A 23,216-nucleotide genomic window follows, 5' to 3' on the forward strand; every position below is an offset into this window, starting at 1 on the left:
CTCATCTTCAGCTTGTGGTGCTGTGGCTTAGTTGGTTAAAGTGCCTGTCTTGTAAACAGGAGATCCTGAGTTCAAATCTCAGCAGTGCCATCTGTTCCAAATAAAGCTTTTAAACCTCAAAATGTGCACTTCAATTGTGTACAACATCGATCTCTACGATAGTGCAATAGTGGGATTAAGAATCTGCTCTAAGTGCTAAAAAGGAAGAAAGATGGGATGAAGCTTTAAAAAAGTTACAGAACTGTTTTTTTTTTTACTATTCTACAAATTTGTCATTGTCCTTTTAAATAATGCTCTTCAAAAATTACTTGGTTTCTCAAGTGCCAAGACTGAGAGCGACATCTTACTCCATAATTATGCTTTGCATGGAATAATACTCAAGCTTAATGTTGTTTTGCTCAGTTAACCACTTGAAATTTTTAATTAGTGATAAAATCCTCACTGGCTTTCCTGTCCTTCTCATCAGTTTGTTGTGCTGTGGCTTAGTTGGTTAAAGTGCCTGTCTTGTAAACAGGAGATCCTGAGTTCAATTCTCAGCAGTACTGTCTGTTCCAAATAAAGCTTTTAAACATCAAAATGTGCACTTCAATTGTGTACAACATCGATCTCTACGATAGTGCAATAGTGGGATTAAGAATCTGCTCTAAGTGCTAAAAAGGAAGAAAGACGGGATGAAGCTTTAAAAAAGTTACAGCAGTGTTTTTTTTTTACTATTCTACAAATTTGTCATTGTCCTTTTAAATAATGCTCTTCAAAAATTACTTGGTTTCTCAAGTGCCAAGACTGAGATCGACATCTTACTCCATGATTATGCTTTGCATGGAATACTTCTCAAGCTTAATGTTGTCTTGCTCAGTTAACCACTTGAAATTTTTAATTAGTGATAAAATCCTCACTGACTTTCCTGTCCTTCTCATCAGTTTGTTGTGCTGTGGCTTAGTTGGTTAAAGTGCCTGTCTTGTAAACAGGAGATCCTGAGTTCAATTCTCAGCAGTAATGTCTGTTCCTAATAAAGCTTTTAAACATCAAAATGTGGACTTTAATTGTGTGCAACATCGATCTCTACGATAGTGCAATAGTGGGATTAAGAATCTGCTCTAAGTACTAAAAAGGAAAAAAGACGGGATGAAGTTTAAAAAAGTTACAGCAGAGGTTTTTTTTTTACTATTCTACAAATTTGTCATTGTCCTTTTAAATAATGCTCTTCAAAAATTACTTGGTTTCTCAAGTGCCAAGACTGAGAGCGACATCTTACTCCATGATTATGCTTTGCGTGGAATAATACTCAAGCTTAATGTTGTTTTGCTCAGTTAACCACTTGAAATTTTTATTTAGTGATAAAATCCTCACTGGCTTTCCTGTCCTTCTCATCAGTTTGTTGTGCTGTGGCTTAGTTGGTTAAAGTGCCTGTCTTGTAAACAGGAGATCCTGAGTTCAATTCTCAGCAGTACTGTCAGTTCCAAATAAAGCTTTTAAACATCAAAATGTGCACTTCAATTGTGTACAACATCGATCTCTACGATAGTGGGATTAAGAATCTGCTCTAAGTGCTAAAAAGGAAGAAAGACGGGATGAAGCTTTAAAAAAGTTACAGCACTGTTTTTTTTTTACTATTCTACAAGTTTGTCATTGTCCTTTTAAATAATGCTCTTCAAAAATTACTTGGTTTCTCAATTGCCAAGACTGAGAGCGACATCTTATTCCATGATTATACTTTGCATGGAATACTACTCAAGCATAATGTTGTTTTGCTCAGTTAACCACTTAAAATTTTTAATTAGTAATTAAATCCTCACTGGCTTTCCTGTCCTCATCTTCAGCTTGTGGTGCTGTGGCTTAGTTGGTTAAAGCGCCTGTCTTGTAAACAGGAGATCCTGAGTTCAAATCTCAGCAGTGCCATCTGTTCCAAATGAAGCTTTTAAACCTCAAAATGTGCACTTCAATTGTGTACAACATCGATCTCTACGATAACGCAATAGTGGGATTAAGAATCTGCTCTAAGTGCTCAAAAGGAAGAAAGATGGGATGAAGCTTTAAAAAAGTTACAGAACTATTTTTTTTTTTTACTATTCTACAAATTTGTCATTGTCCTTTTAAATAATGCTCTTCAAAAATTACTTGGTTTCTCAAGTGCCAAGACTGAGAGCGACATCTTACTCCATGATTATGCTTTGCATGGAATAATACTCAAGCTTAATGTTGTTTTGCTCAGTTACCCACTTGAAATTTTTAATTAGTGATAAAATCCTCAATGGCTTTCCTGTCCTTCTCATCAGTTTGTTGTGCTGTGGCTTAGTTGGTTAACGTGCCTGTCTTGTAAACAGGAGATCCTGAGTTCAATTCTCAGCAGTACTGTCTGTTCCAAATAAAGCTTTCAAACCTCAAAATGTGCACTTCAATTGTGTACAACATCGTTCTCTACGATAGTGCAATAGTGGGATTAAGAATCTGCTCTAAGTGCTAAAAAGGAAGAAAGACGGGATGAAGCTTTGAAAAAGTTACAGCAATGTTTTTTTTTTTACTATTCTACAAATTTGTCATTGTCCTTTTAAATAATGCTCTTCAAAAATTACTTGGTTTCTCAAGTGCCAAGACTGAGAGCGACATCTTATTCCATGATTATGCTTTGCATGGAATACTACTCAAGCTAAATGTTGTTTTGCTCAGTTAACCACTTGAAATTTTTAATTAGTGATCAAATCCTCACTTGCTTTCCTGGCCTTCTCATCAGCTTGTGATGCTGTGGCTTAGTTGGTTAAAGCGCCTGTCTCGTAAACAGGAGATCCTGAGTTCAAAACTCAGCAGTGCCATCTGTTCCAAATAAAGCTTTTAAACCTCAAAATGTGGACTTTAATTGTGTACAGCCTCGATCTCTACGATAGTGCAATAGTGGGATTAAGAATCTGCTCTGAGTGCTAAAAAGGAAGAAAGACGGGATGAAGCTTTAAAAAAGTTACAGCACTGTTTTTTTTTTACTATTCTACAAATTTGTCATTGTCCTTTTAAATAATGCTCTTCAAAAATTACTTGGTTTCTCAAGTGCCAAGACTGAGATCGACATCTTACTCCATGATTATGCTTTGCATGGAATACTTCTCAAGCTTAATGTTGTCTTGCTCAGTTAACCACTTGAAATTTTTAATTAGTGATAAAATCCTCACTGACTTTCCTGTCCTTCTCATCAGTTTGTTGTGCTGTGGCTTAGTTGGTTAAAGTGCCTGTCTTGTAAACAGGAGATCCTGAGTTCAATACTCAGCAGTAATGTCTATTCCAAATAAAGCTTTTAAACATCAAAATGTGGACTTTAATTGTGTAAAACATCGATCTCTACGATAGTGCAATAGTGGGATTAAGAATCTGCTCTAAGTACTAAAAAGGAAAAAAGACGGGATGAAGTTTAAAAAAAGTTACAGCAGAGGTTTTTTTTTTACTATTCTACAAATTTGTCATTGTCCTTTTAAATAATCATCTTCAAAAATTACTTGGTTTCTCAATTGCCAAGACTGAGAGCGACATCTTATTCCATGATTATGCTTTGCATGGAATACTACTCAAGCTTAATGTTGTTTTGCTCAGTTAAGCACTTAAAATTTTTAATTAGTAATTAAATCCTCACTGGCTTTCCTGTCCTCATCTTCAGCTTGTGGTGCTGTGGCTTAGTTGGTTAAAGTGCCTGTCTTGTAAACAGGAGATCCTGAGTTCAAATCTCAGCAGTGCCATCTGTTCCAAATAAAGCTTTTAAACCTCAAAATGTGCACTTCAATTGTGTACAACATCGATCTCTACGATAGTGCAATAGTGGGATTAAGAATCTGCTCTAAGTGCTAAAAAGGAAGAAAGATGGGATGAAGCTTTAAAAAAGTTACAGAACTGTTTTTTTTTTACTATTCTACAAATTTGTCATTGTCCTTTTAAATAATGCTCTTCAAAAATTACTTGGTTTCTCAAGTGCCAAGACTGAGAGCGACATCTTACTCCATGATTATGCTTTGCGTGGAATAATACTCAAGCTTAATGTTGTTTTGCTCAGTTAACCACTTGAAATTTTTATTTAGTGATAAAATCCTCACTGGCTTTCCTGTCCTTCTCATCAGTTTGTTGTGCTGTGGCTTAGTTGGTTAAAGTGCCTGTCTTGTAAACAGGAGATCCTGAGTTCAATTCTCAGCAGTACTGTCAGTTCCAAATAAAGCTTTTAAACATCAAAATGTGCACTTCAATTGTGTACAACATCGATCTCTACGATAGTGGGATTAAGAATCTGCTCTAAGTGCTAAAAAGGAAGAAAGACGGGATGAAGCTTTAAAAAAGTTACAGCAGTGTTTTTTTTTTACTATTCTACAAGTTTGTCATTGTCCTTTTAAATAATGCTCTTCAAAAATTACTTGGTTTCTCAATTGCCAAGACTGAGAGCGACATCTTATTCCATGATTATGCTTTGCATGGAATACTACTCAAGCATAATGTTGTTTTGCTCAGTTAACCACTTAAAATTTTTAATTAGTAATTAAATCCTCACTGGCTTTCCTGTCCTCATCTCCAGCTTGTGGTGCTGTGGCTTAGTTGGTTAAAGCGCCTGTCTTGTAAACAGGAGATCCTGAGTTCAAATCTCAGCAGTGCCATCTGTTCCAAATGAAGCTTTTAAACCTCAAAATGTGCACTTCAATTGTGTACAACATCGATCTCTACGATAATGCAATAGTGGGATTAAGAATCTGCTCTAAGTGCTCAAAAGGAAGAAAGATGGGATGAAGCTTTAAAAAAGTTACAGAACTATTTTTTTTTTTTACTATTCTACAAATTTGTCATTGTCCTTTTAAATAATGCTCTTCAAAAATTACTTGGTTTCTCAAGTGCCAAGACTGAGAGCGACATCTTACTCCATGATTATGCTTTGCATGGAATAATACTCAAGCTTAATGTTGTTTTGCTCAATTAACCACTTGAAATTTTTAATTAGTGATAAAATCCTCAATGGCTTTCCTGTCCTTCTCATCAGTTTGTTGTGCTGTGGCTTAGTTGGTTAACGTGCCTGTCTTGTAAACAGGAGATCCTGAGTTCAATTCTCAGCAGTACTGTCTGTTCCAAATAAAGCTTTTAAACATCAAAATGTGCACTTCAATTGTGTACAACATCGATCTCTACGATAGTGCAATAGTGGGATTAAGAATCTGCTCTAAGTGCTAAAAAGGAAGAAAGACGGGATGAAGCTTTGAAAAAGTTACAGCAATGTTTTTTTTTTTACTATTCTACAAATTTGTCATTGTCCTTTTAAATAATGCTCTTCAAAAATTACTTGGTTTCTCAAGTGCCAAGACTGAGAGCGACATCTTATTCCATGATTATGCTTTGCATGGAATACTACTCAAGCTAAATGTTGTTTTGCTCAGTTAACCACTTGAAATTTTTAATTAGTGATTAAATCCTCACTGGCTTTCCTGTCCTTCTCATCAGCTTGTGATGCTGTGGCTTAGTTGGTTAAAGCGCCTGTCTCGTAAACAGGAGATTCTGAGTTCAAAACTCAGCAGTGCCATCTGTTCCAAATAAAGCTTTTAAACCTCAAAATGTGCACTTCAATTGTGTACAACATCGATCTCTACGATAGTGCAATAGTGGGATTAAGAATCTGCTCTAAGTGCTAAAAAGGAAGAAAGACGGGATGAAGCTTTAAAAAAGTTATAGCAGTGTTTTTTTTTTTTACTATTCTACAAATTTGTCATTGTCCTTTTAAATAATGCTCTTCAAAAATTACTTGGTTTCTCAAGTGCCAAGACTGAGAGCGACATCTTACTCCATGATTATGCTTTGCGTGGAATAATACTCAAGCTTAATGTTGTTTTGCTCAGTTAACCACTTGAAATTTTTATTTAGTGATAAAATCCTCACTGGCTTTCCTGTCCTTCTCATCAGTTTGTTGTGCTGTGGCTTAGTTGGTTAAAGTGCCTGTCTTGTAAACAGGAGATCCTGAGTTCAATTCTCAGCAGTACTGTCAGTTCCAAATAAAGCTTTTAAACATCAAAATGTGCACTTCAATTGTGTACAACATCGATCTCTACGATAGTGGGATTAAGAATCTGCTCTAAGTGCTAAAAAGGAAGAAAGACGGGATGAATCTTTGAAAAAGTTACAGCACTGTTTTTTTTTTTACTATTCTACAAATTTGTCATTGTCCTTTTAAATAATGCTCTTCAAAAATTACTTAGTTTCTCAAGTGCCAAGACTGAGAGCGACATCTTATTCCATGATTATGCTTTGCATGGAATACTACACAAGCATAATGTTGTTTTGCTCAGTTAACCACTTGAAATTTTTAATTAGTGATAAAATCCTCACTGACTTTCCTGTCCTTCTCATCATTTGTTGTGCTGTGGCTTAGTTGGTTAAAGTGCCTGCCTTGTAAACAGGAGATCCTGAGTTCAATACTCAGCAGTAATGTCTATTCCAAACAAAGCTTTTAAACATCAAAATGTGGACTTTAATTGTGTACAACATCGATCACTACGATAGTGCAATAGTGGGATTAAGAATCTGCTCTGAGTGCTAAAAAGGAAGAAAGACGGGATGAAGCTTTAAAAAAGTTATAGCAGTGTTTTTTTTTTTACTATTCTACAAATTTGTCATTGTCCTTTTAAATAATGCTCTTCAAAAATTACTTGGTTTCTCAAGTGCCAAGACTGAGAGCGACATCTTACTCCATGATTATGCTTTGCGTGGAATAATACTCAAGCTTAATGTTGTTTTGCTCAGTTAACCACTTGAAATTTTTATTTAGTGATAAAATCCTCACTGGCTTTCCTGTCCTTCTCATCAGTTTGTTGTGCTGTGGCTTAGTTGGTTAAAGTGCCTGTCTTGTAAACAGGAGATCCTGAGTTCAATTCTCAGCAGTACTGTCAGTTCCAAATAAAGCTTTTAAACATCAAAATGTGCACTTCAATTGTGTACAACATCGATCTCTACGATAGTGGGATTAAGAATCTGCTCTAAGTGCTAAAAAGGAAGAAAGACGGGATGAATCTTTGAAAAAGTTACAGCACTGTTTTTTTTTTTACTATTCTACAAATTTGTCATTGTCCTTTTAAATAATGCTCTTCAAAAATTACTTAGTTTCTCAAGTGCCAAGACTGAGAGCGACATCTTATTCCATGATTATGCTTTGCATGGAATACTACACAAGCATAATGTTGTTTTGCTCAGTTAACCACTTGAAATTTTTAATTAGTGATAAAATCCTCACTGACTTTCCTGTCCTTCTCATCATTTGTTGTGCTGTGGCTTAGTTGGTTAAAGTGCCTGCCTTGTAAACAGGAGATCCTGAGTTCAATACTCAGCAGTAATGTCTATTCCAAACAAAGCTTTTAAACATCAAAATGTGGACTTTAATTGTGTACAACATCGATCACTACGATAGTGCAATAGTGGGATTAAGAATCTGCTCTGAGTGCTAAAAAGGAAGAAAGACGGGATGAAGCTTTAAAAAAGTTACAGCACTGTTTTTTTTTTACTATTCTACAAATTTGTCATTGTCCTTTTAAATAATGCTCTTCAAAAATTACTTGGTTTCTCAAGTGCCAAGACTGAGATCGACATCTTACTCCATGATTATGCTTTGCATGGAATACTTCTCAAGCTTAATGTTGTCTTGCTCAGTTAACCACTTGAAATTTTTAATTAGTGATAAAATCCTCACTGACTTTCCTGTCCTTCTCATCAGTTTGTTGTGCTGTGGCTTAGTTGGTTAAAGTGCCTGTCTTGTAAACAGGAGATCCTGAGTTCAATACTCAGCAGTAATGTCTATTCCAAATAAAGCTTTTAAACATCAAAATGTGGACTTTAATTGTGTACAACATCGATCTCTACGATAGTGCAATAGTGGGATTAAGAATCTGCTCTAAGTACTAAAAAGGAAAAAAGACGGGATGAAGTTTAAAAAAAGTTACAGCAGAGGTTTTTTTTTTACTATTCTACAAATTTGTCATTGTCCTTTTAAATAATGATCTTCAAAAATTACTTGGTTTCTCAATTGCCAAGACTGAGAGCGACATCTTATTCCATGATTATGCTTTGCATGGAATACTACTCAAGCTTAATGTTGTTTTGCTCAGTTAACCACTTAAAATTTTTAATTAGTAATTAAATCCTCACTGGCTTTCCTGTCCTCATCTTCAGCTTGTGGTGCTGTGGCTTAGTTGGTTAAAGTGCCTGTCTTGTAAACAGGAGATCCTGAGTTCAAATCTCAGCAGTGCCATCTGTTCCAAATAAAGCTTTTAAACCTCAAAATGTGCACTTCAATTGTGTACAACATCGATCTCTACGATAGTGCAATAGTGGGATTAAGAATCTGCTCTAAGTGCTAAAAAGGAAGAAAGATGGGATGAAGCTTTAAAAAAGTTACAGAACTGTTTTTTTTTTACTATTCTACAAATTTGTCATTGTCCTTTTAAATAATGCTCTTCAAAAATTACTTGGTTTCTCAAGTGCCAAGACTGAGAGCGACATCTTACTCCATAATTATGCTTTGCATGGAATAATACTCAAGCTTAATGTTGTTTTGCTCAGTTAACCACTTGAAATTTTTAATTAGTGATAAAATCCTCACTGGCTTTCCTGTCCTTCTCATCAGTTTGTTGTGCTGTGGCTTAGTTGGTTAAAATGCCTGTCTTGTAAACAGGAGATCCTGAGTTCAATTCTCAGCAGTACTGTCTGTTCCAAATAAAGCTTTTAAACATCAAAATGTGCACTTCAATTGTGTACAACATCGATCTCTACGATAGTGCAATAGTGGGATTAAGAATCTGCTCTAAGTGCTAAAAAGGAAGAAAGACGGGATGAAGCTTTAAAAAAGTTACAGCAGAGGTTTTTTTTTTACTATTCTACAAATTTGTCATTGTCCTTTTAAATAATGCTCTTCAAAAATTACTTGGTTTCTCAAGTGCCAAGACTGAGAGCGACATCTTACTCCATGATTATGCTTTGCGTGGAATAATACTCAAGCTTAATGTTGTTTTGCTCAGTTAACCACTTGAAATTTTTATTTAGTGATAAAATCCTCACTGGCTTTCCTGTCCTTCTCATCAGTTTGTTGTGCTGTGGCTTAGTTGGTTAAAGTGCCTGTCTTGTAAACAGGAGATCCTGAGTTCAATTCTCAGCAGTACTGTCAGTTCCAAATAAAGCTTTTAAACATCAAAATGTGCACTTCAATTGTGTACAACATCGATCTCTACGATAGTGGGATTAAGAATCTGCTCTAAGTGCTAAAAAGGAAGAAAGACGGGATGAAGCTTTAAAAAAGTTACAGCAGTGTTTTTTTTTTACTATTCTACAAGTTTGTCATTGTCCTTTTAAATAATGCTCTTCAAAAATTACTTGGTTTCTCAATTGCCAAGACTGAGAGCGACATCTTATTCCATGATTATGCTTTGCATGGAATACTACTCAAGCATAATGTTGTTTTGCTCAGTTAACCACTTAAAATTTTTAATTAGTAATTAAATCCTCACTGGCTTTCCTGTCCTCATCTCCAGCTTGTGGTGCTGTGGCTTAGTTGGTTAAAGCGCCTGTCTTGTAAACAGGAGATCCTGAGTTCAAATCTCAGCAGTGCCATCTGTTCCAAATGAAGCTTTTAAACCTCAAAATGTGCACTTCAATTGTGTACAACATCGATCTCTACGATAATGCAATAGTGGGATTAAGAATCTGCTCTAAGTGCTCAAAAGGAAGAAAGATGGGATGAAGCTTTAAAAAAGTTACAGAACTATTTTTTTTTTTTACTATTCTACAAATTTGTCATTGTCCTTTTAAATAATGCTCTTCAAAAATTACTTGGTTTCTCAAGTGCCAAGACTGAGAGCGACATCTTACTCCATGATTATGCTTTGCATGGAATAATACTCAAGCTTAATGTTGTTTTGCTCAATTAACCACTTGAAATTTTTAATTAGTGATAAAATCCTCAATGGCTTTCCTGTCCTTCTCATCAGTTTGTTGTGCTGTGGCTTAGTTGGTTAACGTGCCTGTCTTGTAAACAGGAGATCCTGAGTTCAATTCTCAGCAGTACTGTCTGTTCCAAATAAAGCTTTTAAACATCAAAATGTGCACTTCAATTGTGTACAACATCGATCTCTACGATAGTGCAATAGTGGGATTAAGAATCTGCTCTAAGTGCTAAAAAGGAAGAAAGACGGGATGAAGCTTTGAAAAAGTTACAGCAATGTTTTTTTTTTTACTATTCTACAAATTTGTCATTGTCCTTTTAAATAATGCTCTTCAAAAATTACTTGGTTTCTCAATTGCCAAGACTGAGAGCGACATCTTATTCCATGATTATGCTTTGCATGGAATACTACTCAAGCATAATGTTGTTTTGCTCAGTTAACCACTTAAAATTTTTAATTAGTAATTAAATCCTCACTGGCTTTCCTGTCCTCATCTCCAGCTTGTGGTGCTGTGGCTTAGTTGGTTAAAGCGCCTGTCTTGTAAACAGGAGATCCTGAGTTCAAATCTCAGCAGTGCCATCTGTTCCAAATGAAGCTTTTAAACCTCAAAATGTGCACTTCAATTGTGTACAACATCGATCTCTACGATAATGCAATAGTGGGATTAAGAATCTGCTCTAAGTGCTCAAAAGGAAGAAAGATGGGATGAAGCTTTAAAAAAGTTACAGAACTATTTTTTTTTTTTACTATTCTACAAATTTGTCATTGTCCTTTTAAATAATGCTCTTCAAAAATTACTTGGTTTCTCAAGTGCCAAGACTGAGAGCGACATCTTACTCCATGATTATGCTTTGCATGGAATAATACTCAAGCTTAATGTTGTTTTGCTCAATTAACCACTTGAAATTTTTAATTAGTGATAAAATCCTCAATGGCTTTCCTGTCCTTCTCATCAGTTTGTTGTGCTGTGGCTTAGTTGGTTAACGTGCCTGTCTTGTAAACAGGAGATCCTGAGTTCAATTCTCAGCAGTACTGTCTGTTCCAAATAAAGCTTTTAAACATCAAAATGTGCACTTCAATTGTGTACAACATCGATCTCTACGATAGTGCAATAGTGGGATTAAGAATCTGCTCTAAGTGCTAAAAAGGAAGAAAGACGGGATGAAGCTTTGAAAAAGTTACAGCAATGTTTTTTTTTTTACTATTCTACAAATTTGTCATTGTCCTTTTAAATAATGCTCTTCAAAAATTACTTGGTTTCTCAAGTGCCAAGACTGAGAGCGACATCTTATTCCATGATTATGCTTTGCATGGAATACTACTCAAGCTAAATGTTGTTTTGCTCAGTTAACCACTTGAAATTTTTAATTAGTGATTAAATCCTCACTGGCTTTCCTGTCCTTCTCATCAGCTTGTGATGCTGTGGCTTAGTTGGTTAAAGCGCCTGTCTCGTAAACAGGAGATTCTGAGTTCAAAACTCAGCAGTGCCATCTGTTCCAAATAAAGCTTTTAAACCTCAAAATGTGCACTTCAATTGTGTACAACATCGATCTCTACGATAGTGCAATAGTGGGATTAAGAATCTGCTCTAAGTGCTAAAAAGGAAGAAAGACGGGATGAAGCTTTAAAAAAGTTATAGCAGTGTTTTTTTTTTTACTATTCTACAAATTTGTCATTGTCCTTTTAAATAATGCTCTTCAAAAATTACTTGGTTTCTCAAGTGCCAAGACTGAGAGCGACATCTTACTCCATGATTATGCTTTGCGTGGAATAATACTCAAGCTTAATGTTGTTTTGCTCAGTTAACCACTTGAAATTTTTATTTAGTGATAAAATCCTCACTGGCTTTCCTGTCCTTCTCATCAGTTTGTTGTGCTGTGGCTTAGTTGGTTAAAGTGCCTGTCTTGTAAACAGGAGATCCTGAGTTCAATTCTCAGCAGTACTGTCAGTTCCAAATAAAGCTTTTAAACATCAAAATGTGCACTTCAATTGTGTACAACATCGATCTCTACGATAGTGGGATTAAGAATCTGCTCTAAGTGCTAAAAAGGAAGAAAGACGGGATGAATCTTTGAAAAAGTTACAGCACTGTTTTTTTTTTTACTATTCTACAAATTTGTCATTGTCCTTTTAAATAATGCTCTTCAAAAATTACTTAGTTTCTCAAGTGCCAAGACTGAGAGCGACATCTTATTCCATGATTATGCTTTGCATGGAATACTACACAAGCATAATGTTGTTTTGCTCAGTTAACCACTTGAAATTTTTAATTAGTGATAAAATCCTCACTGACTTTCCTGTCCTTCTCATCATTTGTTGTGCTGTGGCTTAGTTGGTTAAAGTGCCTGCCTTGTAAACAGGAGATCCTGAGTTCAATACTCAGCAGTAATGTCTATTCCAAACAAAGCTTTTAAACATCAAAATGTGGACTTTAATTGTGTACAACATCGATCACTACGATAGTGCAATAGTGGGATTAAGAATCTGCTCTAAGTACTAAAAAGGAAAAAAGACGGGATGAAGTTTAAAAAAAGTTACAGCAGAGGTTTTTTTTTTACTATTCTACAAATTTGTCATTGTCCTTTTAAATAATGATCTTCAAAAATTACTTGGTTTCTCAATTGCCAAGACTGAGAGCGACATCTTATTCCATGATTATGCTTTGCATGGAATACTACTCAAGCTTAATGTTGTTTTGCTTAGTTAACCACTTAAAATTTTTAATTAGTAATTAAATCCTCACTGGCTTTCCTGTCCTCATCTTCAGCTTGTGGTGCTGTGGCTTAGTTGGTTAAAGCGCCTGTCTTGTAAACAGGAGATCCTGAGTTCAAATCTCAGCAGTGCCATCTGTTCCAAATAAAGCTTTTAAACCTCAAAATGTGCACTTCAATTGTGTACAACATCGATCTCTACGATAGTGCAATAGTGGGATTAAGAATCTGCTCTAAGTGCTAAAAAGGAAGAAAGATGGGATGAAGCTTTAAAAAAGTTACAGAACTGTTTTTTTTTTTTTACTATTCTACAAATTTGTCATTGTCCTTTTAAATAATGCTCTTCAAAAATTACTTGGTTTCTCAAGTGCCAAGACTGAGAGTGACATCTTACTCCATGATTATGCTTTGCATGGAATAATACTCAAGCTTAATGTTGTTTTGCTCAGTTAACCACTTGAAATTTTTAATTAGTGATAAAATCCTCAATGGCTTTCCTGTCCTTCTCATCAGTTTGTTGTGCTGTGGTTTAGTTGGTTAACGTGCCTGTCTTGTAAACAGGAGATCCTGAGTTCAATTCTCAGCAGTACTGTCTGTTCCAAATAAAGCTTTTAAACATCAAAATGTGCACTTCAATTGTGTACAACATCGATCTCTACGATAATGCAATAGTGGGATTAAGAATCTGCTCTAAGTGCTAAAAAGGAAGAAAGACGGGATGAAGCTTTAAAAAAGTTACAGAACTGTTTTTTTTTTTTACTATTCTACAAATTTGTCATTGTCCTTTTAAATAATGCTCTTCAAAAATTACTTGGTTTCTCAAGTGCCAAGACTGAGAGTGACATCTTACTCCATGATTATGCTTTGCATGGAATAATACTCAAGCTTAATGTTGTTTTGCTCAGTTAACCACTTGAAATTTTTAATTAGTGATAAAATCCTCAATGGCTTTCCTGTCCTTCTCATCAGTTTGTTGTGCTGTGGTTTAGTTGGTTAACGTGCCTGTCTTGTAAACAGGAGATCCTGAGTTCAATTCTCAGCAGTACTGTCTGTTCCAAATAAAGCTTTTAAACATCAAAATGTGCACTTCAATTGTGTACAACATCGATCTCTACGATAATGCAATAGTGGGATTAAGAATCTGCTCTAAGTGCTAAAAAGGAAGAAAGACGGGATGAAGCTTTGAAAAAGTTACAGCAATGTTTTTTTTTTTACTATTCTACAAATTTGTCATTGTCCTTTTAAATAATGCTCTTCAAAAATTACTTGGTTTCTCAAGTGCCAAGACTGAGAGCGACATCTTATTCCATGATTATGCTTTGCATGGAATACTACTCAAGCTAAATGTTGTTTTGCTCAGTTAACCACTTGAAATTTTTAATTAGTGATTAAATCCTCACTGGCTTTCCTGTCCTTCTCATCAGTTTGTTGTGCTGTGGCTTAGTTGGTTAACGTGCCTGTCTTGTAAACAGGAGATCCTGAGTTCAATTCTCAGCAGTACTGTCTGTTCCAAATAAAGCTTATAAACATCAAAATGTGCACTTCAATTGTGTACAACATCGATCTCTACGATAGTGCAATAGTGGGATTAAGAATCTGCTCTAAGTGCTAAAAAGGAAGAAAGACGGGATGAAGCTTTGAAAAAGTTACAGCAATGTTTTTTTTTTTACTATTCTACAAATTTGTCATTGTCCTTTTAAATAATGCTCTTCAAAAATTACTTGGTTTCTCAAGTGCCAAGACTGAGAGCGACATCTTATTCCATGATTATGCTTTGCATGGAATAATACTCAAGCTAAATGTTGTTTTGCTCAGTTAACCACTTGAAATTTTTAATTAGTGATTAAATCCTCACTGGCTTTCCTGTCCTTCTCATCAGCTCGTGATGCTGTGGCTTAGTTGGTTAAAGCGCCTGTCTCGTAAACAGGAGATTCTGAGTTCAAAACTCAGCAGTGCCATCTGTTCCAAATAAAGCTTTTAAACCTCAAAATGTGCACTTCAATTGTGTACAACATCGATCTCTACGATAGTGCAATAGTGGGATTAAGAATCTGCTCTAAGTGCTAAAAAGGAAGAAAGACGGGATGAAGCTTTGAAAAAGTTACAGCAATGTTTTTTTTTTTACTATTCTACAAATTTGTCATTGTCCTTTTAAATAATGCTCTTCAAAAATTACTTGGTTTCTCAAGTGCCAAGACTGAGAGCGACATCTTATTCCATGATTATGCTTTGCATGGAATACTACTCAAGCTAAATGTTGTTTTGCTCAGTTAACCACTTGAAATTTTTAATTAGTGATTAAATCCTCACTGGCTTTCCTGTCCTTCTCATCAGCTTGTGATGCTGTGGCTTAGTTGGTTAAAGCGCCTGTCTCGTAAACAGGAGATTCTGAGTTCAAAACTCAGCAGTGCCATCTGTTCCAAATAAAGCTTTTAAACCTCAAAATGTGCACTTCAATTGTGTACAACATCGATCTCTACGATAGTGCAATAGTGGGATTAAGAATCTGCTCTAAGTGCTAAAAAGGAAGAAAGACGGGATGAAGCTTTAAAAAAGTTATAGCAGTGTTTTTTTTTTTACTATTCTACAAATTTGTCATTGTCCTTTTAAATAATGCTCTTCAAAAATTACTTGGTTTCTCAAGTGCCAAGACTGAGAGCGACATCTTACTCCATGATTATGCTTTGCGTGGAATAATACTCAAGCTTAATGTTGTTTTGCTCAGTTAACCACTTGAAATTTTTATTTAGTGATAAAATCCTCACTGGCTTTCCTGTCCTTGTCATCAGTTTGTTGTGCTGTGGCTTAGTTGGTTAAAGTGCCTGTCTTGTAAACAGGAGATCCTGAGTTCAATTCTCAGCAGTACTGTCAGTTCCAAATAAAGCTTTTAAACATCAAAATGTGCACTTCAATTGTGTACAACATCGATCTCTACGATAGTGGGATTAAGAATCTGCTCTAAGTGCTAAAAAGGAAGAAAGACGGGATGAATCTTTGAAAAAGTTACAGCACTGTTTTTTTTTTTACTATTCTACAAATTTGTCATTGTCCTTTTAAATAATGCTCTTCAAAAATTACTTAGTTTCTCAAGTGCCAAGACTGAGAGCGACATCTTATTCCATGATTATGCTTTGCATGGAATACTACACAAGCATAATGTTGTTTTGCTCAGTTAACCACTTGAAATTTTTAATTAGTGATAAAATCCTCACTGACTTTCCTGTCCTTCTCATCATTTGTTGTGCTGTGGCTTAGTTGGTTAAAGTGCCTGCCTTGTAAACAGGAGATCCTGAGTTCAATACTCAGCAGTAATGTCTATTCCAAACAAAGCTTTTAAACATCAAAATGTGGACTTTAATTGTGTACAACATCGATCTCTACGATAGTGCAATAGTGGGATTAAGAATCTGCTCTAAGTACTAAAAAGGAAAAAAGACGGGATGAAGTTTAAAAAAAGTTACAGCAGAGGTTTTTTTTTTACTATTCTACAAATTTGTCATTGTCCTTTTAAATAATGATCTTCAAAAATTACTTGGTTTCTCAATTGCCAAGACTGAGAGCGACATCTTATTCCATGATTATGCTTTGCATGGAATACTACTCAAGCTTAATGTTGTTTTGCTTAGTTAACCACTTAAAATTTTTAATTAGTAATTAAATCCTCACTGGCTTTCCTGTCCTCATCTTCAGCTTGTGGTGCTGTGGCTTAGTTGGTTAAAGCGCCTGTCTTGTAAACAGGAGATCCTGAGTTCAAATCTCAGCAGTGCCATCTGTTCCAAATAAAGCTTTTAAACCTCAAAATGTGCACTTCAATTGTGTACAACATCGATCTCTACGATAGTGCAATAGTGGGATTAAGAATCTGCTCTAAGTGCTAAAAAGGAAGAAAGATGGGATGAAGCTTTAAAAAAGTTACAGAACTGTTTTTTTTTTTTTACTATTCTACAAATTTGTCATTGTCCTTTTAAATAATGCTCTTCAAAAATTACTTGGTTTCTCAAGTGCCAAGACTGAGAGCGACATCTTACTCCATGATTATGCTTTGCATGGAATAATACTCAAGCTTAATGTTGTTTTGCTCAGTTAACCACTTGAAATTTTTAATTAGTGATAAAATCCTCAATGGCTTTCCTGTCCTTCTCATCAGTTTGTTGTGCTGTGGTTTAGTTGGTTAACGTGCCTGTCTTGTAAACAGGAGATCCTGAGTTCAATTCTCAGCAGTACTGTCTGTTCCAAATAAAGCTTTTAAACATCAAAATGTGCACTTCAATTGTGTACAACATCGATCTCTACGATAATGCAATAGTGGGATTAAGAATCTGCTCTAAGTGCTAAAAAGGAAGAAAGACGGGATGAAGCTTTAAAAAAGTTACAGAACTGTTTTTTTTTTTTACTATTCTACAAATTTGTCATTGTCCTTTTAAATAATGCTCTTCAAAAATTACTTGGTTTCTCAAGTGCCAAGACTGAGAGCGACATCTTACTCCATGATTATGCTTTGCATGGAATAATACTCAAGCTTAATGTTGTTTTGCTCAGTTAACCACTTGAAATTTTTAATTAGTGATAAAATCCTCAATGGCTTTCCTGTCCTTCTCATCAGTTTGTTGTGCTGTGGCTTAGTTGGTTAACGTGCCTGTCTTGTAAACAGGAGATCCTGAGTTCAATTCTCAGCAGTACTGTCTGTTCCAAATAAAGCTTTTAAACATCAAAATGTGCACTTCAATTGTGTACAACATTGATCTCTACGATAGTGCAATAGTGGGATTAAGAATCTGCTCTAAGTGCTAAAAAGGAAGAAAGACGGGATGAAGCTTTGAAAAAGTTACAGCAATGTTTTTTTTTTTACTATTCTACAAATTTGTCATTGTCCTTTTAAATAATGCTCTTCAAAAATTACTTGGTTTCTCAAGTGCCAAGACTGAGAGCGACATCTTACTCCATGATTATGCTTTGCGTGGAATAATACTCAAGCTTAATGTTGTTTTGCTCAGTTAACCACTTGAAATTTTTATTTAGTGATAAAATCCTCACTGGCTTTCCTGTCCTTCTCATCAGTTTGTTGTGCTGTGGCTTAGTTAGTTAAAGTGCCTGTCTTGTAAACAGGAGATCCTGAGTTCAATTCTCAGCAGTACTGTCAGTTCCAAATAAAGCTTTTAAACATCAAAATGTGCACTTCAATTGTGTACAACATCGATCTCTACGATAGTGGGATTAAGAATCTGCTCTAAGTGCTAAAAAGGAAGAAAGACGGGATGAAGCTTTAAAAAAGTTACAGCAGTGTTTTTTTTTTACTATTCTACAAATTTGTCATTGTCCTTTTAAATAATGCTCTTCAAAAATTACTTGGTTTCTCAAGTGCCAAGACTGAGAGCGACATCTTACTCCATGATTATGCTTTGCATGGAACAATACTCAAGCTTAATGTTGTTTTGCTCAGTTAACCACTTGAAATTTTTAATTAGTGATTAAATCCTCACTGGCTTTCCTGTCCTTCTCATCAGCTTGTGATGCTGTGGCTTAGTTGGTTAAAGCGCCTGTCTCGTAAACAGGAGATCCTGAGTTCAAAACTCAGCAGTGCCATCTGTTCCAAATAAAGCTTTTAAACCTCAAAATGTGGACTTTAATTGTGTACAGCCTCGATCTCTACGATAGTGCAATAGTGGGATTAAGAATCTGCTCTAAGTGCTAAAAAGGAAGAAAGACGGGATGAAGCTTTAAAAAAGTTACAGCAGTGTTTTTTTTTTACTATTCTACAAATTTGTCATTGTCCTTTTAAATAACGCTCTTCAAAAATTACTTGGTTTCTCAAGTGCCAAGACTGAGAGCGACATCTTACTCCATGATTATGCTTTGCATGGAATAATACTCAAGCTTAATGTTGTTTTGCTCAGTTACCCACTTGAAATTTTTAATTAGTGATAAAATCCTCAATGGCTTTCCTGTCCTTCTCATCAGTTTGTTGTGCTGTGGCTTAGTTGGTTAACGTGCCTGTCTTGTAAACAGGAGATCCTGAGTTCAATTCTCAGCAGTACTGTCTGTTCCAAATAAAGCTTTTAAACATCAAAATGTGCACTTCAATTGTGTACAACATCGATCTCTACGATAGTGCAATAGTGGGATTAAGAATCTGCTCTGAGTGCTAAAAAGGAAGAAAGACGGGATGAAGCTTTAAAAAAGTTACAGCACTGTTTTTTTTTTACTATTCTACAAATTTGTCATTGTCCTTTTAAATAATGCTCTTCAAAAATTACTTGGTTTCTCAAGTGCCAAGACTGAGATCGACATTTTACTCCATGATTATGCTTTGCATGGAATACTTCTCAAGCTTAATGTTGTTTTGCTCAGTTAACCACTTAAAATTTTTAATTAGTAATTAAATCCTCACTGGCTTTCCTGTCCTCATCTTCAGCTTGTGGTGCTGTGGCTTAGTTGGTTAAAGTGCCTGTCTTGTAAACAGGAGATCCTGAGTTCAAATCTCAGCAGTGCCATCTGTTCCAAATAAAGCTTTTAAACCTCAAAATGTGCACTTCAATTGTGTACAACATCGATCTCTACGATAGTGCAATAGTGGGATTAAGAATCTGCTCTAAGTGCTAAAAAGGAAGAAAGATGGGATGAAGCTTTAAAAAAGTTACAGAACTGTTTTTTTTTTTACTATTCTACAAATTTGTCATTGTCCTTTTAAATAATGCTCTTCAAAAATTACTTGGTTTCTCAAGTGCCAATACTGAGAGCGACATCTTACTCCATAATTATGCTTTGCATGGAATAATACTCAAGCTTAATGTTGTTTTGCTCAGTTAACCACTTGAAATTTTTAATTAGTGATAAAATCCTCACTGGCTTTCCTGTCCTTCTCATCAGTTTGTTGTGCTGTGGCTTAGTTGGTTAAAGTGCCTGTCTTGTAAACAGGAGATCCTGAGTTCAATTCTCAGCAGTGCTGTCTGTTCCAAATAAAGCTTTTAAACATCAAAATGTGCACTTCAATTGTGTACAACATCGATCTCTACGATAGTGCAATAGTGGGATTAAGAATCTGCTCTAAGTGCTAAAAAGGAAGAAAGACGGGATGAAGCTTTAAAAAAGTTACAGCAGTGTTTTTTTTTTACTATTCTACAAATTTGTCATTGTCCTTTTAAATAATGCTCTTCAAAAATTACTTGGTTTCTCAAGTGCCAAGACTGAGATCGACATCTTACTCCATGATTATGCTTTGCATGGAATACTTCTCAAGCTTAATGTTGTCTTGCTCAGTTAACCACTTGAAATTTTTAATTAGTGATAAAATCCTCACTGACTTTCCTGTCCTTCTCATCAGTTTGTTGTGCTGTGGCTTAGTTGGTTAAAGTGCCTGTCTTGTAAACAGGAGATCCTGAGTTCAATTCTCAGCAGTAATGTCTGTTCCTAATAAAGCTTTTAAACATCAAAATGTGGACTTTAATTGTGTGCAACATCCATCTCTACGATAGTGCAATAGTGGGATTAAGAATCTGCTCTAAGTACTAAAAAGGAAAAAAGACGGGATGAAGTTTAAAAAAGTTACAGCAGAGGTTTTTTTTTTACTATTCTACAAATTTGTCATTGTCCTTTTAAATAATGCTCTTCAAAAATTACTTGGTTTCTCAAGTGCCAAGACTGAGAGCGACATCTTACTCCATGATTATGCTTTGCGTGGAATAATACTCAAGCTTAATGTTGTTTTGCTCAGTTAACCACTTGAAATTTTTATTTAGTGATAAAATCCTCACTGGCTTTCCTGTCCTTCTCATCAGTTTGTTGTGCTGTGGCTTAGTTGGTTAAAGTGCCTGTCTTGTAAACAGGAGATCCTGAGTTCAATTCTTAGCAGTACTGTCAGTTCCAAATAAAGCTTTTAAACATCAAAATGTGCACTTCAATTGTGTACAACATCGATCTCTACGATAGTGGGATTAAGAATCTGCTCTAAGTGCTAAAAAGGAAGAAAGACGGGATGAAGCTTTAAAAAAGTTACAGCACTGTTTTTTTTTTACTATTCTACAAGTTTGTCATTGTCCTTTTAAATAATGCTCTTCAAAAATTACTTGGTTTCTCAATTGCCAAGACTGAGAGCGACATCTTATTCCATGATTATACTTTGCATGGAATACTACTCAAGCATAATGTTGTTTTGCTCAGTTAACCACTTAAAATTTTTAATTAGTAATTAAATCCTCACTGGCTTTCCTGTCCTCATCTTCAGCTTGTGGTGCTGTGGCTTAGTTGGTTAAAGCGCCTGTCTTGTAAACAGGAGATCCTGAGTTCAAATCTCAGCAGTGCCATCTGTTCCAAATGAAGCTTTTAAACCTCAAAATGTGCACTTCAATTGTGTACAACATCGATCTCTACGATAATGCAATAGTGGGATTAAGAATCTGCTCTAAGTGCTCAAAAGGAAGAAAGATGGGATGAAGCTTTAAAAAAGTTACAGAACTATTTTTTTTTTTTACTATTCTACAAATTTGTCATTGTCCTTTTAAATAATGCTCTTCAAAAATTACTTGGTTTCTCAAGTGCCAAGACTGAGAGCGACATCTTACTCCATGATTATGCTTTGCATGGAATAATACTCAAGCTTAATGTTGTTTTGCTCAGTTACCCACTTGAAATTTTTAATTAGTGATAAAATCCTCAATGGCTTTCCTGTCCTTCTCATCAGTTTGTTGTGCTGTGGCTTAGTTCGTTAACGTGCCTGTCTTGTAAACAGGAGATCCTGAGTTCAATTCTCAGCAGTACTGTCTGTTCCAAATAAAGCTTTCAAACCTCAAAATGTGCACTTCAATTGTGTACAACATCGTTCTCTACGATAGTGCAATAGTGGGATTAAGAATCTGCTCTAAGTGCTAAAAAGGAAGAAAGACGGGATGAAGCTTTGAAAAAGTTACAGCAATGTTTTTTTTTTTTACTATTCTACAAATTTGTCATTGTCCTTTTAAATAATGCTCTTCAAAAATTACTTGGTTTCTCAAGTGCCAAGACTGAGAGCGACATCTTATTCCATGATTATGCTTTGCATGGAATACTACTCAAGCTAAATGTTGTTTTGCTCAGTTAACCACTTGAAATTTTTAATTAGTGATTAAATCCTCACTGGCTTTCCTGGCCTTCTCATCAGCTTGTGATGCTGTGGCTTAGTTGGTTAAAGCGCCTGTCTCGTAAACAGGAGATCCTGAGTTCAAAACTCAGCAGTGCCATCTGTTCCAAATAAAGCTTTTAAACCTCAAAATGTGGACTTTAATTGTGTACAGCCTCGATCTCTACGATAGTGCAATAGTGGGATTAAGAATCTGCTCTGAGTGCTAAAAAGGAAGAAAGACGGGATGAAGCTTTAAAAAAGTTACAGCACTGTTTTTTTTTTACTATTCTACAAATTTGTCATTGTCCTTTTAAATAATGCTCTTCAAAAATTACTTGGTTTCTCAAGTGCCAAGACTGAGATCGACATCTTACTCCATGATTATGCTTTGCATGGAATACTTCTCAAGCTTAATGTTGTCTTGCTCAGTTAACCACTTGAAATTTTTAATTAGTGATAAAATCCTCACTGACTTTCCTGTCCTTCTCATCAGTTTGTTGTGCTGTGGCTTAGTTGGTTAAAGTGCCTGTCTTGTAAACAGGAGATCCTGAGTTCAATACTCAGCAGTAATGTCTATTCCAAATAAAGCTTTTAAACATCAAAATGTGGACTTTAATTGTGTACAACATCGATCTCTACGATAGTGCAATAGTGGGATTAAGAATCTGCTCTAAGTACTAAAAAGGAAAAAAGACGGGATGAAGTTTAAAAAAAGTTACAGCAGAGGTTTTTTTTTTACTATTCTACAAATTTGTCATTGTCCTTTTAAATAATGATCTTCAAAAATTACTTGGTTTCTCAATTGCCAAGACTGAGAGCGACATCTTATTCCATGATTATGCTTTGCATGGAATACTACTCAAGCTTAATGTTGTTTTGCTCAGTTAACCACTTAAAATTTTTAATTAGTAATTAAATCCTCACTGGCTTTCCTGTCCTCATCTTCAGCTTGTGGTGCTGTGGCTTAGTTGGTTAAAGTGCCTGTCTTGTAAACAGGAGATCCTGAGTTCAAATCTCAGCAGTGCCATCTGTTCCAAATAAAGCTTTTAAACCTCAAAATGTGCACTTCAATTGTGTACAACATCGATCTCTACGATAGTGCAATAGTGGGATTAAGAATCTGCTCTAAGTGCTAAAAAGGAAGAAAGATGGGATGAAGCTTTAAAAAAGTTACAGAACTGTTTTTTTTTTACTATTCTACAAATTTGTCATTGTCCTTTTAAATAATGCTCTTCAAAAATTACTTGGTTTCTCAAGTGCCAAGACTGAGAGCGACATCTTACTCCATAATTATGCTTTGCATGGAATAATACTCAAGCTTAATGTTGTTTTGCTCAGTTAACCACTTGAAATTTTTAATTAGTGATAAAATCCTCACTGGCTTTCCTGTCCTTCTCATCAGTTTGTTGTGCTGTGGCTTAGTTGGTTAAAATGCCTGTCTTGTAAACAGGAGATCCTGAGTTCAATTCTCAGCAGTACTGT

The 23,216-nt window shown here is 35.4% G+C and overlaps 22 non-coding genes across 22 annotated transcripts; all 22 read left to right on the forward strand.

The window, feature by feature from the left end:
• Positions 1–16: 16 nt before the first annotated feature.
• On the forward strand, positions 17–90 carry TRNAT-UGU (transfer RNA threonine (anticodon UGU)). The gene has a single exon. It is a non-coding gene; the product is annotated as a tRNA-Thr (tRNA).
• A 381-nt stretch (positions 91–471) lies between these two features.
• On the forward strand, positions 472–545 carry TRNAT-UGU (transfer RNA threonine (anticodon UGU)). The gene has a single exon. It is a non-coding gene; the product is annotated as a tRNA-Thr (tRNA).
• A 378-nt stretch (positions 546–923) lies between these two features.
• Positions 924–999, forward strand: TRNAT-UGU (transfer RNA threonine (anticodon UGU)). The gene has a single exon. It is a non-coding gene; the product is annotated as a tRNA-Thr (tRNA).
• Positions 1,000–1,379: 380 nt separating this feature from the next.
• Positions 1,380–1,453, forward strand: TRNAT-UGU (transfer RNA threonine (anticodon UGU)). The gene has a single exon. It is a non-coding gene; the product is annotated as a tRNA-Thr (tRNA).
• A 372-nt stretch (positions 1,454–1,825) lies between these two features.
• TRNAT-UGU (transfer RNA threonine (anticodon UGU)) lies at positions 1,826–1,899 on the forward strand. The gene has a single exon. It is a non-coding gene; the product is annotated as a tRNA-Thr (tRNA).
• Positions 1,900–3,645: 1,746 nt separating this feature from the next.
• Positions 3,646–3,719, forward strand: TRNAT-UGU (transfer RNA threonine (anticodon UGU)). The gene has a single exon. It is a non-coding gene; the product is annotated as a tRNA-Thr (tRNA).
• Positions 3,720–4,099: 380 nt separating this feature from the next.
• On the forward strand, positions 4,100–4,173 carry TRNAT-UGU (transfer RNA threonine (anticodon UGU)). Its single transcript has one exon. It is a non-coding gene; the product is annotated as a tRNA-Thr (tRNA).
• Positions 4,174–4,545: 372 nt separating this feature from the next.
• TRNAT-UGU (transfer RNA threonine (anticodon UGU)) lies at positions 4,546–4,619 on the forward strand. Its single transcript has one exon. It is a non-coding gene; the product is annotated as a tRNA-Thr (tRNA).
• Positions 4,620–5,912: 1,293 nt separating this feature from the next.
• Positions 5,913–5,986, forward strand: TRNAT-UGU (transfer RNA threonine (anticodon UGU)). The gene has a single exon. It is a non-coding gene; the product is annotated as a tRNA-Thr (tRNA).
• Positions 5,987–6,813: 827 nt separating this feature from the next.
• Positions 6,814–6,887, forward strand: TRNAT-UGU (transfer RNA threonine (anticodon UGU)). The gene has a single exon. It is a non-coding gene; the product is annotated as a tRNA-Thr (tRNA).
• A 1,281-nt stretch (positions 6,888–8,168) lies between these two features.
• On the forward strand, positions 8,169–8,242 carry TRNAT-UGU (transfer RNA threonine (anticodon UGU)). The gene has a single exon. It is a non-coding gene; the product is annotated as a tRNA-Thr (tRNA).
• Positions 8,243–9,077: 835 nt separating this feature from the next.
• Positions 9,078–9,151, forward strand: TRNAT-UGU (transfer RNA threonine (anticodon UGU)). Its single transcript has one exon. It is a non-coding gene; the product is annotated as a tRNA-Thr (tRNA).
• Positions 9,152–9,523: 372 nt separating this feature from the next.
• On the forward strand, positions 9,524–9,597 carry TRNAT-UGU (transfer RNA threonine (anticodon UGU)). The gene has a single exon. It is a non-coding gene; the product is annotated as a tRNA-Thr (tRNA).
• An 837-nt stretch (positions 9,598–10,434) lies between these two features.
• On the forward strand, positions 10,435–10,508 carry TRNAT-UGU (transfer RNA threonine (anticodon UGU)). Its single transcript has one exon. It is a non-coding gene; the product is annotated as a tRNA-Thr (tRNA).
• Positions 10,509–11,800: 1,292 nt separating this feature from the next.
• TRNAT-UGU (transfer RNA threonine (anticodon UGU)) lies at positions 11,801–11,874 on the forward strand. The gene has a single exon. It is a non-coding gene; the product is annotated as a tRNA-Thr (tRNA).
• Positions 11,875–12,701: 827 nt separating this feature from the next.
• Positions 12,702–12,775, forward strand: TRNAT-UGU (transfer RNA threonine (anticodon UGU)). Its single transcript has one exon. It is a non-coding gene; the product is annotated as a tRNA-Thr (tRNA).
• Positions 12,776–15,434: 2,659 nt separating this feature from the next.
• TRNAT-UGU (transfer RNA threonine (anticodon UGU)) lies at positions 15,435–15,508 on the forward strand. The gene has a single exon. It is a non-coding gene; the product is annotated as a tRNA-Thr (tRNA).
• An 827-nt stretch (positions 15,509–16,335) lies between these two features.
• Positions 16,336–16,409, forward strand: TRNAT-UGU (transfer RNA threonine (anticodon UGU)). Its single transcript has one exon. It is a non-coding gene; the product is annotated as a tRNA-Thr (tRNA).
• Positions 16,410–19,057: 2,648 nt separating this feature from the next.
• TRNAT-UGU (transfer RNA threonine (anticodon UGU)) lies at positions 19,058–19,131 on the forward strand. The gene has a single exon. It is a non-coding gene; the product is annotated as a tRNA-Thr (tRNA).
• Positions 19,132–19,964: 833 nt separating this feature from the next.
• Positions 19,965–20,040, forward strand: TRNAT-UGU (transfer RNA threonine (anticodon UGU)). Its single transcript has one exon. It is a non-coding gene; the product is annotated as a tRNA-Thr (tRNA).
• Positions 20,041–20,866: 826 nt separating this feature from the next.
• Positions 20,867–20,940, forward strand: TRNAT-UGU (transfer RNA threonine (anticodon UGU)). Its single transcript has one exon. It is a non-coding gene; the product is annotated as a tRNA-Thr (tRNA).
• A 1,747-nt stretch (positions 20,941–22,687) lies between these two features.
• On the forward strand, positions 22,688–22,761 carry TRNAT-UGU (transfer RNA threonine (anticodon UGU)). The gene has a single exon. It is a non-coding gene; the product is annotated as a tRNA-Thr (tRNA).
• The last annotated feature ends 455 nt before the right edge of the window (positions 22,762–23,216 follow it).

This window comes from Phyllobates terribilis, unplaced genomic scaffold, assembly GCF_046119375.1.
Source record: "Phyllobates terribilis strain yellow unplaced genomic scaffold, ASM4611937v1 Scaffold_9__5_contigs__length_417890890, whole genome shotgun sequence".
Taxonomy (NCBI): domain Eukaryota; kingdom Metazoa; phylum Chordata; class Amphibia; order Anura; family Dendrobatidae; genus Phyllobates; species Phyllobates terribilis.